The sequence below is a fragment of the Lithobates pipiens genome, unplaced genomic scaffold (assembly GCF_037356315.1).
Source record: "Lithobates pipiens isolate NorthernLeopardFrog02 unplaced genomic scaffold, aLitPip1_a1.2 Scaffold_16, whole genome shotgun sequence".
NCBI classification, from domain to species: Eukaryota; Metazoa; Chordata; class Amphibia; order Anura; family Ranidae; genus Lithobates; species Lithobates pipiens.
Window position 1 is genome coordinate 202,900,104 of NW_027507748.1, and position 21,295 is coordinate 202,921,398.

A 21,295-nucleotide genomic window follows, 5' to 3' on the forward strand; every position below is an offset into this window, starting at 1 on the left:
CATTCTGTTTTTAAAGTGGTGGAAACAAAAATACTCCATCTGTGTTTTAGTTTCTCCTGTTACTGCGCTGAACAAGACTGTGAGGTGCTGTTAAAACTTTGCTCGGCTTACCAAAAGGACATCCAAAAGAATCAAGATAGCCAATATAAGGCATCAAGAAATGTTACAATTTGAGAGAAAAGAATTGCAAAATTATTTTTCTTTAGAATAGGACATTGGCAAACAGGCATATTAATTATTACTACTTGATTTCTACAAGTAGTTTACATTGGATTTTGACAAACATGTTCACAATTTGTTGAAGGAATAGTGATTAAAATGTTGCTGAAATCTTTGATTTGTCAAGGTAGGACTATAGTTTCAGGGATTATTTCTGTAGAATGCAAAGGGAGAAATGTTCTCGAAAGTGTCCATACTCACCTTCCACGTTGATGAATTTTAGGGTTCTTGTCTCATTAGGACTGCTGTTGGCAGTGCTGCTCTCTGCAGATGCTGCCACCATTTGATGACTTGGTCATCTTTCCTGATGGGAAGATGGCTGGCGGGAACTCATTCAGAGTGGTTGTTTGAATGCTAAATGTCTATTTTTGTTTTAAAAACAGCTGAGTTTGCAAGTTTGTGTTTTTGTCTATTTTGAAAACTATGCTTTTCTTTTTTTTTTTTGTATTTGTCAGATGGAAAGGAAAAAAATTACATTATACTTCTATGTGGGAAGATTATTTGCAGTGTGACAGGCAGTAGCTGCCAATGTTTTTCCTTTGGCTTCTGCGCTTGGAGGAATTGCAAAACTGAAACAACGCTCACGGAACCCAAGGAAAAATTATGGTGCTTTATATGTTAAAAAGATAAAGAAAATACTGTCATCACTGACAAACCATTCTTTCGGAAGCAAAAGAAACATGCCAGACCATTCTGTTTTTAAAGTGGTGGAAACAAAAATACTCCATCTGTGTTTTAGTTTCTCCTGTTACTGCGCTGAACAAGACTGTGAGGTGCTGTTAAAACGTTGCTCGGCTTACCAAAAGGACATCCAAAAGAATCAAGATAGCCAATATAAGGCATCAAGAAATGTTACAATTTGAGAGAAAAGAATTGCAAAATTATTTTTCTTTAGAATAGGACATTGGCAAACAGGCATATTAATTATTACTACTTGATTTCTACAAGTAGTTTACATTGGATTTTGACAAACATGTTCACAATTTGTTGAAGGAATAGTGATTAAAATGTTGCTGAAATCTTTGATTTGTCAAGGTAGGACTATATTTTCAGGGATCATTTCTGTAGAATGCAAAGGGAGAAATGTGCTCGAAAGTGTCCATACTCACCTTCCACGTTGGTGAATTTTAGGGTTCTTGTCTCATTAGGACTGCTGTTGGCAGTGCCTCTCTCTGCAGATGCTGCCACCATTTGATGACTTGGTCATCTTTCCTGATGGGAAGGTGGCTGGCGGGAACTCATTCAGAGTGGTTGTTTGAATGCTAAATGTCTATTTTTGTTTTAAAAACAGCTGAGTTTGTGTTTTTGGCAATTTTGAAAGCTATGCTTTTCTTTTTTTTTTTTTGTATTTGTCAGATGGAAAGGAAAAAAATGACATTATACTTCTATGTGGGAAGATTATTTGCAGTGTGACACGCAGTAGCTGCCAATGTTTTTCCTTTGGCTTCTGCGCTTGGAGGAATTGCAAAACTGAAACAACGCTCACGGAACCCAAGGAAAAATTATGGTGCTTTATATGTTAAAAAGATAAAGAAAATACTGTCATCACTGACAAACCATTCTTTCGGAAGCAAAAGAAACATGCCAGACCATTCTGTTTTTAAAGTGGTGGAAACAAAAATACTCCATCTGTGTTTTAGTTTCTCCTGTTACTGCGCTGAACAAGACTGTGAGGTGCTGTTAAAACTTTGCTCGGCTTACCAAAAGGACATCCAAAAGAATCAAGATAGCCAATATAAGGCATCAAGAAATGTTACAATTTGAGAGAAAAGAATTGCAAAATTATTTTTCTTTAGAATAGGACATTGGCAAACAGGCATATTAATTATTACTACTTGATTTCTACAAGTAGTTTACATTGGATTTTGACAAACATGTTCACAATTTGTTGAAGGAATAGTGATTAAAATGTTGCTGAAATCTTTGATTTGTCAAGGTAGGACTATATTTTCAGGGATCATTTCTGTAGAATGCAAAGGGAGAAATGTGCTCGAAAGTGTCCATACTCACCTTCCACGATGATGAATTTTAGGGTTCTTGTCTCATTAGGAGTGCTGCTCTCTGCAGATGCTGCCACCATTTGATGACTTGGTCATCTTTCCTGATGGGAAGATGGCTGGCGGGAACTCATTCAGAGTGGTTGTTTGAATGCTAAATGTCTATTTTTGTTTTAAAAACAGCTGAGTTTGCAAGTTTGTGTTTTTGTCTATTTTGAAAACGATGCTTTTTTTTTTTTGTATTTGTCAGATGGAAAGGAAAAAAATGACATTATACTTCTATGTGGGAAGATTATTTGCAGTGTGACAGGCAGTAGCTGCCAATGTTTTTCCTTTGGCTTCTGCGCTTGGAGGAATTGCAAAACTGAAACAACGCTCACGGAACCCAAGGAAAAATTATGGTGCTTTATATGTTAAAAAGATAAAGAAAATACTGTCATCACTGACAAACCATTCTTTCGGAAGCAAAAGAAACATGCCAGACCATTCTGTTTTTAAAGTGGTGGAAACAAAAATACTCCATCTGTGTTTTAGTTTCTCCTGTTACTGCGCTGAACAAGACTGTGAGGTGCTGTTAAAACTTTCCTCGGCTTACCAAAAGGACATCCAAAAGAAACAAGATAGCCAATATAAGGCATCAAGAAATGTTACAATTTGAGAGAAAAGAATTGCAAAATTATTTTTCTTTAGAATAGGACATTGGCAAACAGGCATATTAATTATTACTACTTGATTTCTACAAGTAGTTTACATTGGATTTTGACAAACATGTTCACAATTTGTTGAAGGAATAGTGATTAAAATGTTGCTGAAATCTTTGATTTGTCAAGGTAGGACTATATTTGCAGGGATCATTTCTGTAGAATGCAAAGGGAGAAATGTGCTCGAAAGTGTCCATACTCACCTTCCACGTTGATGAATTTTAGGGTTCTTGTCTCATTAGGACTGCTGTTGGCAGTGCCTCTCTCTGCAGATGCTGCCACCATTTGATGACTTGGTCATCTTTCCTGATGGGAAGGTGGCTGGCGGGAACTCATTCAGAGTGGTTGTTTGAATGCTAAATGTCTATTTTTGTTTTAAAAACAGCTGAGTTTGCAAGTTTGTGTTTTTGGCAATTTTGAAAGCTATGCTTTTCTTTTTTTTTTTTTGTATTTGTCAGATGGAAAGGAAAAAAATGACATTATACTTCTATGTGGGAAGATTATTTGCAGTGTGACACGCAGTAGCTGCCAATGTTTTTCCTTTGGCTTCTGCGCTTGGAGGAATTGCAAAACTGAAACAACGCTCACGGAACCCAAGGAAAAATTATGGTGCTTTATATGTTAAAAAGATAAAGAAAATACTGTCATCACTGACAAACCATTCTTTCGGAAGCAAAAGAAACATGCCAGACCATTCTGTTTTTAAAGTGGTGGAAACAAAAATACTCCATCTGTGTTTTAGTTTCTCCTGTTACTGCGCTGAACAAGACTGTGAGGTGCTGTTAAAACTTTGCTCGGCTTACCAAAAGGACATCCAAAAGAATCAAGATAGCCAATATAAGGCATCAAGAAATGTTACAATTTGAGAGAAAAGAATTGCAAAATTATTTTTCTTTAGAATAGGACATTGGCAAACAGGCATATTAATTATTACTACTTGATTTCTACAAGTAGTTTACATTGGATTTTGACAAACATGTTCACAATTTGTTGAAGGAATAGTGATTAAAATGTTGCTGAAATCTTTGATTTGTCAAGGTAGGACTATATTTTCAGGGATCATTTCTGTAGAATGCAAAGGGAGAAATGTGCTCGAAAGTGTCCATACTCACCTTCCACGATGATGAATTTTAGGGTTCTTGTCTCATTAGGACTGCTGTTGGCAGTGCTGCTCTCTGCAGATGCTGCCACCATTTGATGACTTGGTCATCTTTCCTGATGGGAAGATGGCTGGCGGGAACTCATTCAGAGTGGTTGTTTGAATGCTAAATGTCTATTTTTGTTTTAAAAACAGCTGAGTTTGCAAGTTTGTGTTTTTGTCTATTTTGAAAACTATGTTTTTTTTTTTTTTTGTATTTGTCAGATGGAAAGGAAAAAAATGACATTATACTTCTATGTGGGAAGATTATTTGCAGTGTGACACGCAGTAGCTGCCAATGTTTTTCCTTTGGCTTCTGCGCTTGGAGGAATTGCAAAACTGAAACAACGCTCACGGAACCCAAGGAAAAATTATGGTGCTTTATATGTTAAAAAGATAAAGAAAATACTGTCATCACTGACAAACCATTCTTTCGGAAGCAAAAGAAACATGCCAGACCATTCTGTTTTTAAAGTGGTGGAAACAAAAATACTCCATCTGTGTTTTAGTTTCTCCTGTTACTGCGCTGAACAAGACTGTGAGGTGCTGTTAAAACTTTGCTCGGCTTACCAAAAGGACATCCAAAAGAATCAAGATAGCCAATATAAGGCATCAAGAAATGTTACAATTTGAGAGAAAAGAATTGCAAAATTATTTTTCTTTAGAATAGGACATTGGCAAACAGGCATATTAATTATTACTACTTGATTTCTACAAGTAGTTTACATTGGATTTTGACAAACATGTTCACAATTTGTTGAAGGAATAGTGATTAAAATGTTGCTGAAATCTTTGATTTGTCAAGGTAGGACTATAGTTTCAGGGATTATTTCTGTAGAATGCAAAGGGAGAAATGTTCTCGAAAGTGTCCATACTCACCTTCCACGTTGATGAATTTTAGGGTTCTTGTCTCATTAGGACTGCTGTTGGCAGTGCTGCTCTCTGCAGATGCTGCCACCATTTGATGACTTGGTCATCTTTCCTGATGGGAAGATGGCTGGCGGGAACTCATTCAGAGTGGTTGTTTGAATGCTAAATGTCTATTTTTGTTTTAAAAACAGCTGAGTTTGCAAGTTTGTGTTTTTGTCTATTTTGAAAACTATGCTTTTCTTTTTTTTTTTGTATTTGTCAGATGGAAAGGAAAAAAATTACATTATACTTCTATGTGGGAAGATTATTTGCAGTGTGACAGGCAGTAGCTGCCAATGTTTTTCCTTTGGCTTCTGCGCTTGGAGGAATTGCAAAACTGAAACAACGCTCACGGAACCCAAGGAAAAATTATGGTGCTTTATATGTTAAAAAGATAAAGAAAATACTGTCATCACTGACAAACCATTCTTTCGGAAGCAAAAGAAACATGCCAGACCATTCTGTTTTTAAAGTGGTGGAAACAAAAATACTCCATCTGTGTTTTAGTTTCTCCTGTTACTGCGCTGAACAAGACTGTGAGGTGCTGTTAAAACGTTGCTCGGCTTACCAAAAGGACATCCAAAAGAATCAAGATAGCCAATATAAGGCATCAAGAAATGTTACAATTTGAGAGAAAAGAATTGCAAAATTATTTTTCTTTAGAATAGGACATTGGCAAACAGGCATATTAATTATTACTACTTGATTTCTACAAGTAGTTTACATTGGATTTTGACAAACATGTTCACAATTTGTTGAAGGAATAGTGATTAAAATGTTGCTGAAATCTTTGATTTGTCAAGGTAGGACTATATTTTCAGGGATCATTTCTGTAGAATGCAAAGGGAGAAATGTGCTCGAAAGTGTCCATACTCACCTTCCACGTTGGTGAATTTTAGGGTTCTTGTCTCATTAGGACTGCTGTTGGCAGTGCCTCTCTCTGCAGATGCTGCCACCATTTGATGACTTGGTCATCTTTCCTGATGGGAAGGTGGCTGGCGGGAACTCATTCAGAGTGGTTGTTTGAATGCTAAATGTCTATTTTTGTTTTAAAAACAGCTGAGTTTGTGTTTTTGGCAATTTTGAAAGCTATGCTTTTCTTTTTTTTTTTTTGTATTTGTCAGATGGAAAGGAAAAAAATGACATTATACTTCTATGTGGGAAGATTATTTGCAGTGTGACACGCAGTAGCTGCCAATGTTTTTCCTTTGGCTTCTGCGCTTGGAGGAATTGCAAAACTGAAACAACGCTCACGGAACCCAAGGAAAAATTATGGTGCTTTATATGTTAAAAAGATAAAGAAAATACTGTCATCACTGACAAACCATTCTTTCGGAAGCAAAAGAAACATGCCAGACCATTCTGTTTTTAAAGTGGTGGAAACAAAAATACTCCATCTGTGTTTTAGTTTCTCCTGTTACTGCGCTGAACAAGACTGTGAGGTGCTGTTAAAACTTTGCTCGGCTTACCAAAAGGACATCCAAAAGAATCAAGATAGCCAATATAAGGCATCAAGAAATGTTACAATTTGAGAGAAAAGAATTGCAAAATTATTTTTCTTTAGAATAGGACATTGGCAAACAGGCATATTAATTATTACTACTTGATTTCTACAAGTAGTTTACATTGGATTTTGACAAACATGTTCACAATTTGTTGAAGGAATAGTGATTAAAATGTTGCTGAAATCTTTGATTTGTCAAGGTAGGACTATATTTTCAGGGATCATTTCTGTAGAATGCAAAGGGAGAAATGTGCTCGAAAGTGTCCATACTCACCTTCCACGATGATGAATTTTAGGGTTCTTGTCTCATTAGGACTGCTGTTGGCAGTGCTGCTCTCTGCAGATGCTGCCACCATTTGATGACTTGGTCATCTTTCCTGATGGGAAGATGGCTGGCGGGAACTCATTCAGAGTGGTTGTTTGAATGCTAAATGTCTATTTTTGTTTTAAAAACAGCTGAGTTTGCAAGTTTGTGTTTTTGTCTATTTTGAAAACTATGCTTTTTTTTTTTTTTTGTATTTGTCAGATGGAAAGGAAAAAAATGACATTATACTTCTATGTGGGAAGATTATTTGCAGTGTGACACGCAGTAGCTGCCAATGTTTTTCCTTTGGCTTCTGCGCTTGGAGGAATTGCAAAACTGAAACAACGCTCACGGAACCCAAGGAAAAATTATGGTGCTTTATATGTTAAAAAGATAAAGAAAATACTGTCATCACTGACAAACCATTCTTTCGGAAGCAAAAGAAACATGCCAGACCATTCTGTTTTTAAAGTGGTGGAAACAAAAATACTCCATCTGTGTTTTAGTTTCTCCTGTTACTGCGCTGAACAAGACTGTGAGGTGCTGTTAAAACTTTGCTCGGCTTACCAAAAGGACATCCAAAAGAATCAAGATAGCCAATATAAGGCATCAAGAAATGTTACAATTTGAGAGAAAAGAATTGCAAAATTATTTTTCTTTAGAATAGGACATTGGCAAACAGGCATATTAATTATTACTACTTGATTTCTACAAGTAGTTTACATTGGATTTTGACAAACATGTTCACAATTTGTTGAAGGAATAGTGATTAAAATGTTGCTGAAATCTTTGATTTGTCAAGGTAGGACTATAGTTTCAGGGATCATTTCTGTAGAATGCAAAGGGAGAAATGTGCTCGAAAGTGTCCATACTCACCTTCCACGTTGATGAATTTTAGGGTTCTTGTCTCATTAGGACTGCTGTTGGCAGTGCTGCTCTCTGCAGATGCTGCCACCATTTGATGACTTGGTCATCTTTCCTGATGGGAAGATGGCTGGCGGGAACTCATTCAGAGTGGTTGTTTGAATGCTAAATGTCTATTTTTGTTTTAAAAACAGCTGAGTTTGCAAGTTTGTGTTTTTGTCTATTTTGAAAACTATGCTTTTCTTTTTTTTTTTTGTATTTGTCAGATGGAAAGGAAAAAAATTACATTATACTTCTATGTGGGAAGATTATTTGCAGTGTGACAGGCAGTAGCTGCCAATGTTTTTCCTTTGGCTTCTGCGCTTGGAGGAATTGCAAAACTGAAACAACGCTCACGGAACCCAAGGAAAAATTATGGTGCTTTATATGTTAAAAAGATAAAGAAAATACTGTCATCACTGACAAACCATTCTTTCGGAAGCAAAAGAAACATGCCAGACCATTCTGTTTTTAAAGTGGTGGAAACAAAAATACTCCATCTGTGTTTTAGTTTCTCCTGTTACTGCGCTGAACAAGACTGTGAGGTGCTGTTAAAACTTTGCTCGGCTTACCAAAAGGACATCCAAAAGAATCAAGATAGCCAATATAAGGCATCAAGAAATGTTACAATTTGAGAGAAAAGAATTGCAAAATTATTTTTCTTTAGAATAGGACATTGGCAAACAGGCATATTAATTATTACTACTTGATTTCTACAAGTAGTTTACATTGGATTTTGACAAACATGTTCACAATTTGTTGAAGGAATAGTGATTAAAATGTTGCTGAAATCTTTGATTTGTCAAGGTAGGACTATATTTTCAGGGATCATTTCTGTAGAATGCAAAGGGAGAAATGTGCTCGAAAGTGTCCATACTCACCTTCCACGATGATGAATTTTAGGGTTCTTGTCTCATTAGGACTGCTGTTGGCAGTGCTGCTCTCTGCAGATGCTGCCACCATTTGATGACTTGGTCATCTTTCCTGATGGGAAGATGGCTGGCGGGAACTCATTCAGAGTGGTTGTTTGAATGCTAAATGTCTATTTTTGTTTTAAAAACAGCTGAGTTTGCAAGTTTGTGTTTTTGTCTATTTTGAAAACGATGCTTTTTTTTTTTTTTGTATTTGTCAGATGGAAAGGAAAAAAATGACATTATACTTCTATGTGGGAAGATTATTTGCAGTGTGACACGCAGTAGCTGCCGATGTTTTTCCTTTGGCTTCTGCGCTTGGAGGAATTGCAAAACTGAAACAACGCTCACGGAACCCAAGGAAAAATTATGGTGCTTTATATGTTAAAAAGATAAAGAAAATACTGTCATCACTGACAAACCATTCTTTCGGAAGCAAAAGAAACATGCCAGACCATTCTGTTTTTAAAGTGGTGGAAACAAAAATACTCCATCTGTGTTTTAGTTTCTCCTGTTACTGCGCTGAACAAGACTGTGAGGTGCTGTTAAAACTTTGCTCGGCTTACCAAAACGACATCCAAAAGAATCAAGATAGCCAATATAAGGCATCAAGAAATGTTACAATTTGAGAGAAAAGAATTGCAAAATTATTTTTCTTTAGAATAGGACATTGGCAAACAGGCATATTAATTATTACTACTTGATTTCTACAAGTAGTTTACATTGGATTTTGACAAACATGTTCACAATTTGTTGAAGGAATAGTGATTAAAATGTTGCTGAAATCTTTGATTTGTCAAGGTAGGACTATATTTTCAGGGATCATTTCTGTAGAATGCAAAGGGAGAAATGTGCTCGAAAGTGTCCATACTCACCTTCCACGTTGATGAATTTTAGGGTTCTTGTCTCATTAGGACTGCTGTTGGCAGTGCTGCTCTCTGCAGATGCTGCCACCATTTGATGACTTGGTCATCTTTCCTGATGGGAAGATGGCTGGCGGGAACTCATTCAGAGTGGTTGTTTGAATGCTAAATGTCTATTTTTGTTTTAAAAACAGCTGAGTTTGCAAGTTTGTGTTTTTGTCTATTTTGAAAACTATGCTTTTTTTTTTTTTGTATTTGTCAGATGGAAAGGAAAAAAATGACATTATACTTCTATGTGGGAAGATTATTTGCAGTGTGACACGCAGTAGCTGCCAATGTTTTTCCTTTGGCTTCTGCGCTTGGAGGAATTGCAAAACTGAAACAACGCTCACGGAACCCAAGGAAAAATTATGGTGCTTTATATGTTAAAAAGATAAAGAAAATACTGTCATCACTGACAAACCATTCTTTCGGAAGCAAAAGAAACATGCCAGACCATTCTGTTTTTAAAGTGGTGGAAACAAAAATACTCCATCTGTGTTTTAGTTTCTCCTGTTACTGCGCTGAACAAGACTGTGAGGTGCTGTTAAAACTTTGCTCGGCTTACCAAAAGGACATCCAAAAGAATCAAGATAGCCAATATAAGGCATCAAGAAATGTTACAATTTGAGAGAAAAGAATTGCAAAATTATTTTTCTTTAGAATAGGACATTGGCAAACAGGCATATTAATTATTACTACTTGATTTCTACAAGTAGTTTACATTGGATTTTGACAAACATGTTCACAATTTGTTGAAGGAATAGTGATTAAAATGTTGCTGAAATCTTTGATTTGTCAAGGTAGGACTATATTTTCAGGGATCATTTCTGTAGAATGCAAAGGGAGAAATGTGCTCGAAAGTGTCCATACTCACCTTCCACGATGATGAATTTTAGGGTTCTTGTCTCATTAGGACTGCTGTTGGCAGTGCTGCTCTCTGCAGATGCTGCCACCATTTGATGACTTGGTCATCTTTCCTGATGGGAAGATGGCTGGCGGGAACTCATTCAGAGTGGTTGTTTGAATGCTAAATGTCTATTTTTGTTTTAAAAACAGCTGAGTTTGCAAGTTTGTGTTTTTGTCTATTTTGAAAACTATGTTTTTTTTTTTTTTTGTATTTGTCAGATGGAAAGGAAAAAAATGACATTATACTTCTATGTGGGAAGATTATTTGCAGTGTGACACGCAGTAGCTGCCAATGTTTTTCCTTTGGCTTCTGCGCTTGGAGGAATTGCAAAACTGAAACAACGCTCACGGAACCCAAGGAAAAATTATGGTGCTTTATATGTTAAAAAGATAAAGAAAATACTGTCATCACTGACAAACCATTCTTTCGGAAGCAAAAGAAACATGCCAGACCATTCTGTTTTTAAAGTGGTGGAAACAAAAATACTCCATCTGTGTTTTAGTTTCTCCTGTTACTGCGCTGAACAAGACTGTGAGGTGCTGTTAAAACTTTGCTCGGCTTACCAAAAGGACATCCAAAAGAATCAAGATAGCCAATATAAGGCATCAAGAAATGTTACAATTTGAGAGAAAAGAATTGCAAAATTATTTTTCTTTAGAATAGGACATTGGCAAACAGGCATATTAATTATTACTACTTGATTTCTACAAGTAGTTTACATTGGATTTTGACAAACATGTTCACAATTTGTTGAAGGAATAGTGATTAAAATGTTGCTGAAATCTTTGATTTGTCAAGGTAGGACTATAGTTTCAGGGATTATTTCTGTAGAATGCAAAGGGAGAAATGTTCTCGAAAGTGTCCATACTCACCTTCCACGTTGATGAATTTTAGGGTTCTTGTCTCATTAGGACTGCTGTTGGCAGTGCTGCTCTCTGCAGATGCTGCCACCATTTGATGACTTGGTCATCTTTCCTGATGGGAAGATGGCTGGCGGGAACTCATTCAGAGTGGTTGTTTGAATGCTAAATGTCTATTTTTGTTTTAAAAACAGCTGAGTTTGCAAGTTTGTGTTTTTGTCTATTTTGAAAACTATGCTTTTCTTTTTTTTTTTTGTATTTGTCAGATGGAAAGGAAAAAAATTACATTATACTTCTATGTGGGAAGATTATTTGCAGTGTGACAGGCAGTAGCTGCCAATGTTTTTCCTTTGGCTTCTGCGCTTGGAGGAATTGCAAAACTGAAACAACGCTCACGGAACCCAAGGAAAAATTATGGTGCTTTATATGTTAAAAAGATAAAGAAAATACTGTCATCACTGACAAACCATTCTTTCGGAAGCAAAAGAAACATGCCAGACCATTCTGTTTTTAAAGTGGTGGAAACAAAAATACTCCATCTGTGTTTTAGTTTCTCCTGTTACTGCGCTGAACAAGACTGTGAGGTGCTGTTAAAACGTTGCTCGGCTTACCAAAAGGACATCCAAAAGAATCAAGATAGCCAATATAAGGCATCAAGAAATGTTACAATTTGAGAGAAAAGAATTGCAAAATTATTTTTCTTTAGAATAGGACATTGGCAAACAGGCATATTAATTATTACTACTTGATTTCTACAAGTAGTTTACATTGGATTTTGACAAACATGTTCACAATTTGTTGAAGGAATAGTGATTAAAATGTTGCTGAAATCTTTGATTTGTCAAGGTAGGACTATATTTTCAGGGATCATTTCTGTAGAATGCAAAGGGAGAAATGTGCTCGAAAGTGTCCATACTCACCTTCCACGTTGGTGAATTTTAGGGTTCTTGTCTCATTAGGACTGCTGTTGGCAGTGCCTCTCTCTGCAGATGCTGCCACCATTTGATGACTTGGTCATCTTTCCTGATGGGAAGGTGGCTGGCGGGAACTCATTCAGAGTGGTTGTTTGAATGCTAAATGTCTATTTTTGTTTTAAAAACAGCTGAGTTTGTGTTTTTGGCAATTTTGAAAGCTATGCTTTTCTTTTTTTTTTTTTGTATTTGTCAGATGGAAAGGAAAAAAATGACATTATACTTCTATGTGGGAAGATTATTTGCAGTGTGACACGCAGTAGCTGCCAATGTTTTTCCTTTGGCTTCTGCGCTTGGAGGAATTGCAAAACTGAAACAACGCTCACGGAACCCAAGGAAAAATTATGGTGCTTTATATGTTAAAAAGATAAAGAAAATACTGTCATCACTGACAAACCATTCTTTCGGAAGCAAAAGAAACATGCCAGACCATTCTGTTTTTAAAGTGGTGGAAACAAAAATACTCCATCTGTGTTTTAGTTTCTCCTGTTACTGCGCTGAACAAGACTGTGAGGTGCTGTTAAAACTTTGCTCGGCTTACCAAAAGGACATCCAAAAGAATCAAGATAGCCAATATAAGGCATCAAGAAATGTTACAATTTGAGAGAAAAGAATTGCAAAATTATTTTTCTTTAGAATAGGACATTGGCAAACAGGCATATTAATTATTACTACTTGATTTCTACAAGTAGTTTACATTGGATTTTGACAAACATGTTCACAATTTGTTGAAGGAATAGTGATTAAAATGTTGCTGAAATCTTTGATTTGTCAAGGTAGGACTATATTTTCAGGGATCATTTCTGTAGAATGCAAAGGGAGAAATGTGCTCGAAAGTGTCCATACTCACCTTCCACGATGATGAATTTTAGGGTTCTTGTCTCATTAGGACTGCTGTTGGCAGTGCTGCTCTCTGCAGATGCTGCCACCATTTGATGACTTGGTCATCTTTCCTGATGGGAAGATGGCTGGCGGGAACTCATTCAGAGTGGTTGTTTGAATGCTAAATGTCTATTTTTGTTTTAAAAACAGCTGAGTTTGCAAGTTTGTGTTTTTGTCTATTTTGAAAACTATGCTTTTTTTTTTTTTTTGTATTTGTCAGATGGAAAGGAAAAAAATGACATTATACTTCTATGTGGGAAGATTATTTGCAGTGTGACACGCAGTAGCTGCCAATGTTTTTCCTTTGGCTTCTGCGCTTGGAGGAATTGCAAAACTGAAACAACGCTCACGGAACCCAAGGAAAAATTATGGTGCTTTATATGTTAAAAAGATAAAGAAAATACTGTCATCACTGACAAACCATTCTTTCGGAAGCAAAAGAAACATGCCAGACCATTCTGTTTTTAAAGTGGTGGAAACAAAAATACTCCATCTGTGTTTTAGTTTCTCCTGTTACTGCGCTGAACAAGACTGTGAGGTGCTGTTAAAACTTTGCTCGGCTTACCAAAAGGACATCCAAAAGAATCAAGATAGCCAATATAAGGCATCAAGAAATGTTACAATTTGAGAGAAAAGAATTGCAAAATTATTTTTCTTTAGAATAGGACATTGGCAAACAGGCATATTAATTATTACTACTTGATTTCTACAAGTAGTTTACATTGGATTTTGACAAACATGTTCACAATTTGTTGAAGGAATAGTGATTAAAATGTTGCTGAAATCTTTGATTTGTCAAGGTAGGACTATAGTTTCAGGGATCATTTCTGTAGAATGCAAAGGGAGAAATGTGCTCGAAAGTGTCCATACTCACCTTCCACGTTGATGAATTTTAGGGTTCTTGTCTCATTAGGACTGCTGTTGGCAGTGCTGCTCTCTGCAGATGCTGCCACCATTTGATGACTTGGTCATCTTTCCTGATGGGAAGATGGCTGGCGGGAACTCATTCAGAGTGGTTGTTTGAATGCTAAATGTCTATTTTTGTTTTAAAAACAGCTGAGTTTGCAAGTTTGTGTTTTTGTCTATTTTGAAAACTATGCTTTTCTTTTTTTTTTTTGTATTTGTCAGATGGAAAGGAAAAAAATTACATTATACTTCTATGTGGGAAGATTATTTGCAGTGTGACAGGCAGTAGCTGCCAATGTTTTTCCTTTGGCTTCTGCGCTTGGAGGAATTGCAAAACTGAAACAACGCTCACGGAACCCAAGGAAAAATTATGGTGCTTTATATGTTAAAAAGATAAAGAAAATACTGTCATCACTGACAAACCATTCTTTCGGAAGCAAAAGAAACATGCCAGACCATTCTGTTTTTAAAGTGGTGGAAACAAAAATACTCCATCTGTGTTTTAGTTTCTCCTGTTACTGCGCTGAACAAGACTGTGAGGTGCTGTTAAAACTTTGCTCGGCTTACCAAAAGGACATCCAAAAGAATCAAGATAGCCAATATAAGGCATCAAGAAATGTTACAATTTGAGAGAAAAGAATTGCAAAATTATTTTTCTTTAGAATAGGACATTGGCAAACAGGCATATTAATTATTACTACTTGATTTCTACAAGTAGTTTACATTGGATTTTGACAAACATGTTCACAATTTGTTGAAGGAATAGTGATTAAAATGTTGCTGAAATCTTTGATTTGTCAAGGTAGGACTATATTTTCAGGGATCATTTCTGTAGAATGCAAAGGGAGAAATGTGCTCGAAAGTGTCCATACTCACCTTCCACGATGATGAATTTTAGGGTTCTTGTCTCATTAGGACTGCTGTTGGCAGTGCTGCTCTCTGCAGATGCTGCCACCATTTGATGACTTGGTCATCTTTCCTGATGGGAAGATGGCTGGCGGGAACTCATTCAGAGTGGTTGTTTGAATGCTAAATGTCTATTTTTGTTTTAAAAACAGCTGAGTTTGCAAGTTTGTGTTTTTGTCTATTTTGAAAACGATGCTTTTTTTTTTTTTTGTATTTGTCAGATGGAAAGGAAAAAAATGACATTATACTTCTATGTGGGAAGATTATTTGCAGTGTGACACGCAGTAGCTGCCGATGTTTTTCCTTTGGCTTCTGCGCTTGGAGGAATTGCAAAACTGAAACAACGCTCACGGAACCCAAGGAAAAATTATGGTGCTTTATATGTTAAAAAGATAAAGAAAATACTGTCATCACTGACAAACCATTCTTTCGGAAGCAAAAGAAACATGCCAGACCATTCTGTTTTTAAAGTGGTGGAAACAAAAATACTCCATCTGTGTTTTAGTTTCTCCTGTTACTGCGCTGAACAAGACTGTGAGGTGCTGTTAAAACTTTGCTCGGCTTACCAAAACGACATCCAAAAGAATCAAGATAGCCAATATAAGGCATCAAGAAATGTTACAATTTGAGAGAAAAGAATTGCAAAATTATTTTTCTTTAGAATAGGACATTGGCAAACAGGCATATTAATTATTACTACTTGATTTCTACAAGTAGTTTACATTGGATTTTGACAAACATGTTCACAATTTGTTGAAGGAATAGTGATTAAAATGTTGCTGAAATCTTTGATTTGTCAAGGTAGGACTATATTTTCAGGGATCATTTCTGTAGAATGCAAAGGGAGAAATGTGCTCGAAAGTGTCCATACTCACCTTCCACGTTGATGAATTTTAGGGTTCTTGTCTCATTAGGACTGCTGTTGGCAGTGCTGCTCTCTGCAGATGCTGCCACCATTTGATGACTTGGTCATCTTTCCTGATGGGAAGATGGCTGGCGGGAACTCATTCAGAGTGGTTGTTTGAATGCTAAATGTCTATTTTTGTTTTAAAAACAGCTGAGTTTGCAAGTTTGTGTTTTTGTCTATTTTGAAAACTATGCTTTTTTTTTTTTTGTATTTGTCAGATGGAAAGGAAAAAAATGACATTATACTTCTATGTGGGAAGATTATTTGCAGTGTGACACGCAGTAGCTGCCAATGTTTTTCCTTTGGCTTCTGCGCTTGGAGGAATTGCAAAACTGAAACAACGCTCACGGAACCCAAGGAAAAATTATGGTGCTTTATATGTTAAAAAGATAAAGAAAATACTGTCATCACTGACAAACCATTCTTTCGGAAGCAAAAGAAACATGCCAGACCATTCTGTTTTTAAAGTGGTGGAAACAAAAATACTCCATCTGTGTTTTAGTTTCTCCTGTTACTGCGCTGAACAAGACTGTGAGGTGCTGTTAAAATTTTGCTCGGCTTACCAAAAGGACATCCAAAAGAATCAAGATAGCCAATATAAGGCATCAAGAAATGTTACAATTTGAGAGAAAAGAATTGCAAAATTATTTTTCTTTAGAATAGGACATTGGCAAACAGGCATATTAATTATTACTACTTGATTTCTACAAGTAGTTTACATTGGATTTTGACAAACATGTTCACAATTTGTTGAAGGAATAGTGATTAAAATGTTGCTGAAATCTTTGATTTGTCAAGGTAGGACTATATTTTCAGGGATCATTTCTGTAGAATGCAAAGGGAGAAATGTGCTCGAAAGTGTCCATACTCACCTTCCACGATGATGAATTTTAGGGTTCTTGTCTCATTAGGACTGCTGTTGGCAGTGCTGCTCTCTGCAGATGCTGCCACCATTTGATGACTTGGTCATCTTTCCTGATGGGAAGATGGCTGGCGGGAACTCATTCAGAGTGGTTGTTTGAATGCTAAATGTCTATTTTTGTTTTAAAAACAGCTGAGTTTGCAAGTTTGTGTTTTTGTCTATTTTGAAAACTATGCTTTTTTTTTTTTTTGTATTTGTCAGATGGAAAGGAAAAAAATGACATTATACTTCTATGTGGGAAGATTATTTGCAGTGTGACAGGCAGTAGCTGCCAATGTTTTTCCTTTGGCTTCTGCGCTTGGAGGAATTGCAAAACTGAAACAACGCTCACGGAACCCAAGGAAAAATTATGGTGCTTTATATGTTAAAAAGATAAAGAAAATACTGTCATCACTGACAAACCATTCTTTCGGAAGCAAAAGAAACATGCCAGACCATTCTGTTTTTAAAGTGGTGGAAACAAAAATACTCCATCTGTGTTTTAGTTTCTCCTGTTACTGCGCTGAACAAGACTGTGAGGTGCTGTTAAAACTTTGCTCGGCTTACCAAAAGGACATCCAAAAGAATCAAGATAGCCAATATAAGGCATCAAGAAATGTTACAATTTGAGAGAAAAGAATTGCAAAATTATTTTTCTTTAGAATAGGACATTGGCAAACAGGCATATTAATTATTACTACTTGATTTCTACAAGTAGTTTACATTGGATTTTGACAAACATGTTCACAATTTGTTGAAGGAATAGTGATTAAAATGTTGCTGAAATCTTTGATTTGTCAAGGTAGGACTATATTTTCAGGGATCATTTCTGTAGAATGCAAAGGGAGAAATGTGCTCGAAAGTGTCCATACTCACCTTCCACGATGATGAATTTTAGGGTTCTTGTCTCATTAGGACTGCTGTTGGCAGTGCTGCTCTCTGCAGATGCTGCCACCATTTGATGACTTGGTCATCTTTCCTGATGGGAAGATGGCTGGCGGGAACTCATTCAGAGTGGTTGTTTGAATGCTAAATGTCTATTTTTGTTTTAAAAACAGCTGAGTTTGCAAGTTTGTGTTTTTGTCTATTTTGAAAACGATGCTTTTTTTTTTTTTTGTATTTGTCAGATGGAAAGGAAAAAAATGACATTATACTTCTATGTGGGAAGATTATTTGCAGTGTGACACGCAGTAGCTGCCGATGTTTTTCCTTTGGCTTCTGCGCTTGGAGGAATTGCAAAACTGAAACAACGCTCACGGAACCCAAGGGAAAATTATGGTGCTTTATATGTTAAAAAGATAAAGAAAATACTGTCATCACTGACAAACCATTCTTTCGGAAGCAAAAGAAACATGCCAGACCATTCTGTTTTTAAAGTGGTGGAAACAAAAATACTCCATCTGTGTTTTAGTTTCTCCTGTTACTGCGCTGAACAAGACTGTGAGGTGCTGTTAAAACTTTGCTCGGCTTACCAAAAGGACATCCAAAAGAATCAAGATAGCCAATATAAGGCATCAAGAAATGTTACAATTTGAGAGAAAAGAATTGCAAAATTATTTTTCTTTAGAATAGGACATTGGTAAACAGGCATATTAATTATTACTACTTGATTTCTACAAGTAGTTTACATTGGATTTTGACAAACATGTTCACAATTTGTTGAAGGAATAGTGATTAAAATGTTGCTGAAATCTTTGATTTGTCAAGGTAGGACTATATTTTCAGGGATCATTTCTGTAGAATGCAAAGGGAGAAATGTGCTCGAAAGTGTCCATACTCACCTTCCACGTTGATGAATTTTAGGGTTCTTGTCTCATTAGGACTGCTGTTGGCAGTGCTGCTCTCTGCAGATGCTGCCACCATTTGATGACTTGGTCATCTTTCCTGATGGGAAGATGGCTGGCGGGAACTCATTCAGAGTGGTTGTTTGAATGCTAAATGTCTATTTTTGTTTTAAAAACAGCTGAGTTTGCAAGTTTGTGTTTTTGTCTATTTTGAAAACTATGCTTTTTTTTTTTTTTTGTATTTGTCAGATGGAAAGGAAAAAAATGACATTATACTTCTATGTGGGAAGATTATTTGCAGTGTGACACGCAGTAGCTGCCAATGTTTTTCCTTTGGCTTCTGCGCTTGGAGGAATTGCAAAACTGAAACAACGCTCACGGAACCCAAGGAAAAATGATGGTGCTTTATATGTTAAAAAGATAAAGAAAATACTGTCATCACTGACAAACCATTCTTTCGGAAGCAAAAGAAACATGCCAGACCATTCTGTTTTTAAAGTGGTGGAAACAAAAATACTCCATCTGTGTTTTAGTTTCTCCTGTTACTGCGCTGAACAAGACTGTGAGGTGCTGTTAAAACTTTGCTCGGCTTACCAAAAGGACATCCAAAAGAATCAAGATAGCCAATATAAGGCATCAAGAAATGTTACAATTTGAGAGAAAAGAATTGCAAAATTATTTTTCTTTAGAATAGGACATTGGCAAACAGGCATATTAATTATTACTACTTGATTTCTACAAGTAGTTTACATTGGATTTTGACAAACATGTTCACAATTTGTTGAAGGAATAGTGATTAAAATGTTGCTGAAATCTTTGATTTGTCAAGGTAGGACTATATTTTCAGGGATCATTTCTGTAGAATGCAAAGGGAGAAATGTGCTTGAAAGTGTCCATACTCACCTTCCACGATGATGAATTTTAGGGTTCTTGTCTCATTAGGACTGCTGTTGGCAGTGCTGCTCTCTGCAGATGCTGCCACCATTTGATGACTTGGTCATCTTTCCTGATGGGAAGATGGCTGGCGGGAACTCATTCAGAGTGGTTGTTTGAATGCTAAATGTCTATTTTTGTTTTAAAAACAGCTGAGTTTGCAAGTTTGTGTTTTGGTCTATTTTGAAAACTATGCTTTTTTTTTTTTTTTGTAATTGCCAGATGGAAAGGAAAAAAATGACATTATACTTCTGTGTGGGAAGATTATTTGCAGTGTGACACGCAGTAGCTGCCAATGTTTTTCCTTTGGCTTCTGCGCTTGGAGGAATTGCAAAACTGAAACAACGCTCACGGAACCCAAGGAAAAATTATGGCGCTTTATATGTTAAAAAGATAAAGAAAATACTGTCATCACTGACAAACCATTCTTTCGGAAGCAAAAGAAACATGCCAGACCATTCTGTTTTTAAAGAGGTGGAAACAAAAATACTCCATCTGTGTTTTAGTTTCTCCTGTTACTGCGCTGAACAAGACTGTGAGGTGCTGTTAAAACTTTGTTTGGGCTTCCGGTTCCGGCGCCGCATGGAGTAACTGTCTCTCCTCACAGCTCCCGCAAACCGTCCTCCAAACTGGCATATAAAAGCAGCTTTTTTCGCCCCTGCTAACTCCAGCTGTCTTCTCCACAAGGCCACGAGATGGACCGGTTTGTTGAGGATAAAAAAAAAACCAGCCACGATCATACGCACACACCCTGCCGCAAATCGAGGCCCCGGCTTCGGCCTACATGGATCCGGCCTGTGCGGCCCAGCTCGCGGAGATGGCGCCAGCGATGGAGGTAGGAGAACAGCCTGCAGTACAACCTACTCTGAGAGACCCACTACCTCAGCAGCCCCAGGTCCCCTCACCCACACCTGGCCCTGAAACAGCCCATTTTATGCAGCAGCCTCACATACCTCCACCAGCACAGGATCACCACACTGAACTCCTGGCTCAGGCTGTAGCTGCTCTCCTCTCCCCTATGATTGCAGCATCAGTGGAGAAGGCTGTCAGCTCAGGCATGCAGGATATCCAAGCCCATCTAGGGGAACATGCTTCTAGATTGAATGAAGCAGAACACCGTATCTCAACTATTGAGGAAGAACTCTACCAGACACAATCTCTGGAACATGGCCAAGACAGAACGAACAAGTATATACTGGAAAAGCTCGATGACCTTGAAAATAGGTCCAGGAGGAGCAACCTGCGATTTGTAGGAATACCCGAATCGCTTCAACAGTCTGCATTAACGGAACTCTGTGCTCGTCGTATCCCTGAAGCACTGGGTCTGGGAGGCCCATGCACCGTGGAACGTGCACATCGTGTGGGAGCCTTTAACTCTGAGCGCAAATCCCCATGTCCGATTATAGCCAAGTACCTCAATTACTCAGACAAAGCCGCCATACTGCAGCACTACCGACAGTCCAGATCCCTGCAGATAGATGGAGTCAAAATTCTGATTTTTGCCGACTACTCTGTGGACGTCTCTAAAAATCGCAAAGCTTTCCAGCATATCTGCGCAGAACTCCTCCAGCGACAACTCAAGTTCACCTTGGCATTCCCGGCCACTCTGCGGATCAAAACTCCCTCCGGTGAGCAACTTTCCTTTCAAGACCCAGACGAGGCATCATCCTTTCTGAAATCGTCACGCTCAGGCTCTCATCTCAGCCCCAGGCCCAAAGCCCCCCAATCAACTGAGCCCTGGATCAACGAAGCCCCCAAGCGCTTCAGTGCCTCAGGTCCAACACAGCACGGCTTGACCGCACGTTGAGGGGCGACGATGCCACCGTTGTCCTAATGCACAATCTCTC

At 37.4% G+C, this 21,295-nt stretch overlaps 21 non-coding genes and 1 pseudogene across 21 annotated transcripts; all 22 read left to right on the forward strand.

Annotated features, from left to right (window-relative positions):
- The first annotated feature begins 348 nt into the window (after positions 1–348).
- On the forward strand, positions 349–563 carry LOC143985193 (small nucleolar RNA U3). The gene has a single exon (XR_013275487.1). It is a non-coding gene; the product is annotated as a small nucleolar RNA U3 (small nucleolar RNA).
- A 693-nt stretch (positions 564–1,256) lies between these two features.
- LOC143985245 (small nucleolar RNA U3) lies at positions 1,257–1,471 on the forward strand. Its single transcript, XR_013275528.1, has one exon. It is a non-coding gene; the product is annotated as a small nucleolar RNA U3 (small nucleolar RNA).
- A 686-nt stretch (positions 1,472–2,157) lies between these two features.
- Positions 2,158–2,360, forward strand: LOC143985228 (small nucleolar RNA U3; annotated as a pseudogene).
- Positions 2,361–3,048: 688 nt separating this feature from the next.
- On the forward strand, positions 3,049–3,263 carry LOC143985235 (small nucleolar RNA U3). Its single transcript, XR_013275520.1, has one exon. It is a non-coding gene; the product is annotated as a small nucleolar RNA U3 (small nucleolar RNA).
- A 694-nt stretch (positions 3,264–3,957) lies between these two features.
- LOC143984732 (small nucleolar RNA U3) lies at positions 3,958–4,172 on the forward strand. The gene has a single exon (XR_013275089.1). It is a non-coding gene; the product is annotated as a small nucleolar RNA U3 (small nucleolar RNA).
- A 690-nt stretch (positions 4,173–4,862) lies between these two features.
- Positions 4,863–5,077, forward strand: LOC143985194 (small nucleolar RNA U3). The gene has a single exon (XR_013275488.1). It is a non-coding gene; the product is annotated as a small nucleolar RNA U3 (small nucleolar RNA).
- Positions 5,078–5,769: 692 nt separating this feature from the next.
- On the forward strand, positions 5,770–5,984 carry LOC143985246 (small nucleolar RNA U3). The gene has a single exon (XR_013275529.1). It is a non-coding gene; the product is annotated as a small nucleolar RNA U3 (small nucleolar RNA).
- Positions 5,985–6,670: 686 nt separating this feature from the next.
- Positions 6,671–6,885, forward strand: LOC143984733 (small nucleolar RNA U3). The gene has a single exon (XR_013275090.1). It is a non-coding gene; the product is annotated as a small nucleolar RNA U3 (small nucleolar RNA).
- Positions 6,886–7,576: 691 nt separating this feature from the next.
- Positions 7,577–7,791, forward strand: LOC143985044 (small nucleolar RNA U3). The gene has a single exon (XR_013275358.1). It is a non-coding gene; the product is annotated as a small nucleolar RNA U3 (small nucleolar RNA).
- A 693-nt stretch (positions 7,792–8,484) lies between these two features.
- LOC143984735 (small nucleolar RNA U3) lies at positions 8,485–8,699 on the forward strand. The gene has a single exon (XR_013275091.1). It is a non-coding gene; the product is annotated as a small nucleolar RNA U3 (small nucleolar RNA).
- A 690-nt stretch (positions 8,700–9,389) lies between these two features.
- Positions 9,390–9,604, forward strand: LOC143984891 (small nucleolar RNA U3). The gene has a single exon (XR_013275229.1). It is a non-coding gene; the product is annotated as a small nucleolar RNA U3 (small nucleolar RNA).
- Positions 9,605–10,293: 689 nt separating this feature from the next.
- Positions 10,294–10,508, forward strand: LOC143984736 (small nucleolar RNA U3). The gene has a single exon (XR_013275092.1). It is a non-coding gene; the product is annotated as a small nucleolar RNA U3 (small nucleolar RNA).
- A 690-nt stretch (positions 10,509–11,198) lies between these two features.
- Positions 11,199–11,413, forward strand: LOC143985195 (small nucleolar RNA U3). Its single transcript, XR_013275489.1, has one exon. It is a non-coding gene; the product is annotated as a small nucleolar RNA U3 (small nucleolar RNA).
- Positions 11,414–12,106: 693 nt separating this feature from the next.
- On the forward strand, positions 12,107–12,321 carry LOC143985247 (small nucleolar RNA U3). Its single transcript, XR_013275530.1, has one exon. It is a non-coding gene; the product is annotated as a small nucleolar RNA U3 (small nucleolar RNA).
- Positions 12,322–13,007: 686 nt separating this feature from the next.
- Positions 13,008–13,222, forward strand: LOC143984737 (small nucleolar RNA U3). Its single transcript, XR_013275093.1, has one exon. It is a non-coding gene; the product is annotated as a small nucleolar RNA U3 (small nucleolar RNA).
- A 691-nt stretch (positions 13,223–13,913) lies between these two features.
- On the forward strand, positions 13,914–14,128 carry LOC143985045 (small nucleolar RNA U3). The gene has a single exon (XR_013275359.1). It is a non-coding gene; the product is annotated as a small nucleolar RNA U3 (small nucleolar RNA).
- Positions 14,129–14,821: 693 nt separating this feature from the next.
- Positions 14,822–15,036, forward strand: LOC143984738 (small nucleolar RNA U3). The gene has a single exon (XR_013275094.1). It is a non-coding gene; the product is annotated as a small nucleolar RNA U3 (small nucleolar RNA).
- A 690-nt stretch (positions 15,037–15,726) lies between these two features.
- On the forward strand, positions 15,727–15,941 carry LOC143984892 (small nucleolar RNA U3). The gene has a single exon (XR_013275230.1). It is a non-coding gene; the product is annotated as a small nucleolar RNA U3 (small nucleolar RNA).
- A 689-nt stretch (positions 15,942–16,630) lies between these two features.
- Positions 16,631–16,845, forward strand: LOC143984739 (small nucleolar RNA U3). The gene has a single exon (XR_013275095.1). It is a non-coding gene; the product is annotated as a small nucleolar RNA U3 (small nucleolar RNA).
- Positions 16,846–17,535: 690 nt separating this feature from the next.
- Positions 17,536–17,750, forward strand: LOC143984740 (small nucleolar RNA U3). The gene has a single exon (XR_013275096.1). It is a non-coding gene; the product is annotated as a small nucleolar RNA U3 (small nucleolar RNA).
- A 690-nt stretch (positions 17,751–18,440) lies between these two features.
- On the forward strand, positions 18,441–18,655 carry LOC143984895 (small nucleolar RNA U3). The gene has a single exon (XR_013275231.1). It is a non-coding gene; the product is annotated as a small nucleolar RNA U3 (small nucleolar RNA).
- Positions 18,656–19,346: 691 nt separating this feature from the next.
- On the forward strand, positions 19,347–19,561 carry LOC143984763 (small nucleolar RNA U3). Its single transcript, XR_013275116.1, has one exon. It is a non-coding gene; the product is annotated as a small nucleolar RNA U3 (small nucleolar RNA).
- The last annotated feature ends 1,734 nt before the right edge of the window (positions 19,562–21,295 follow it).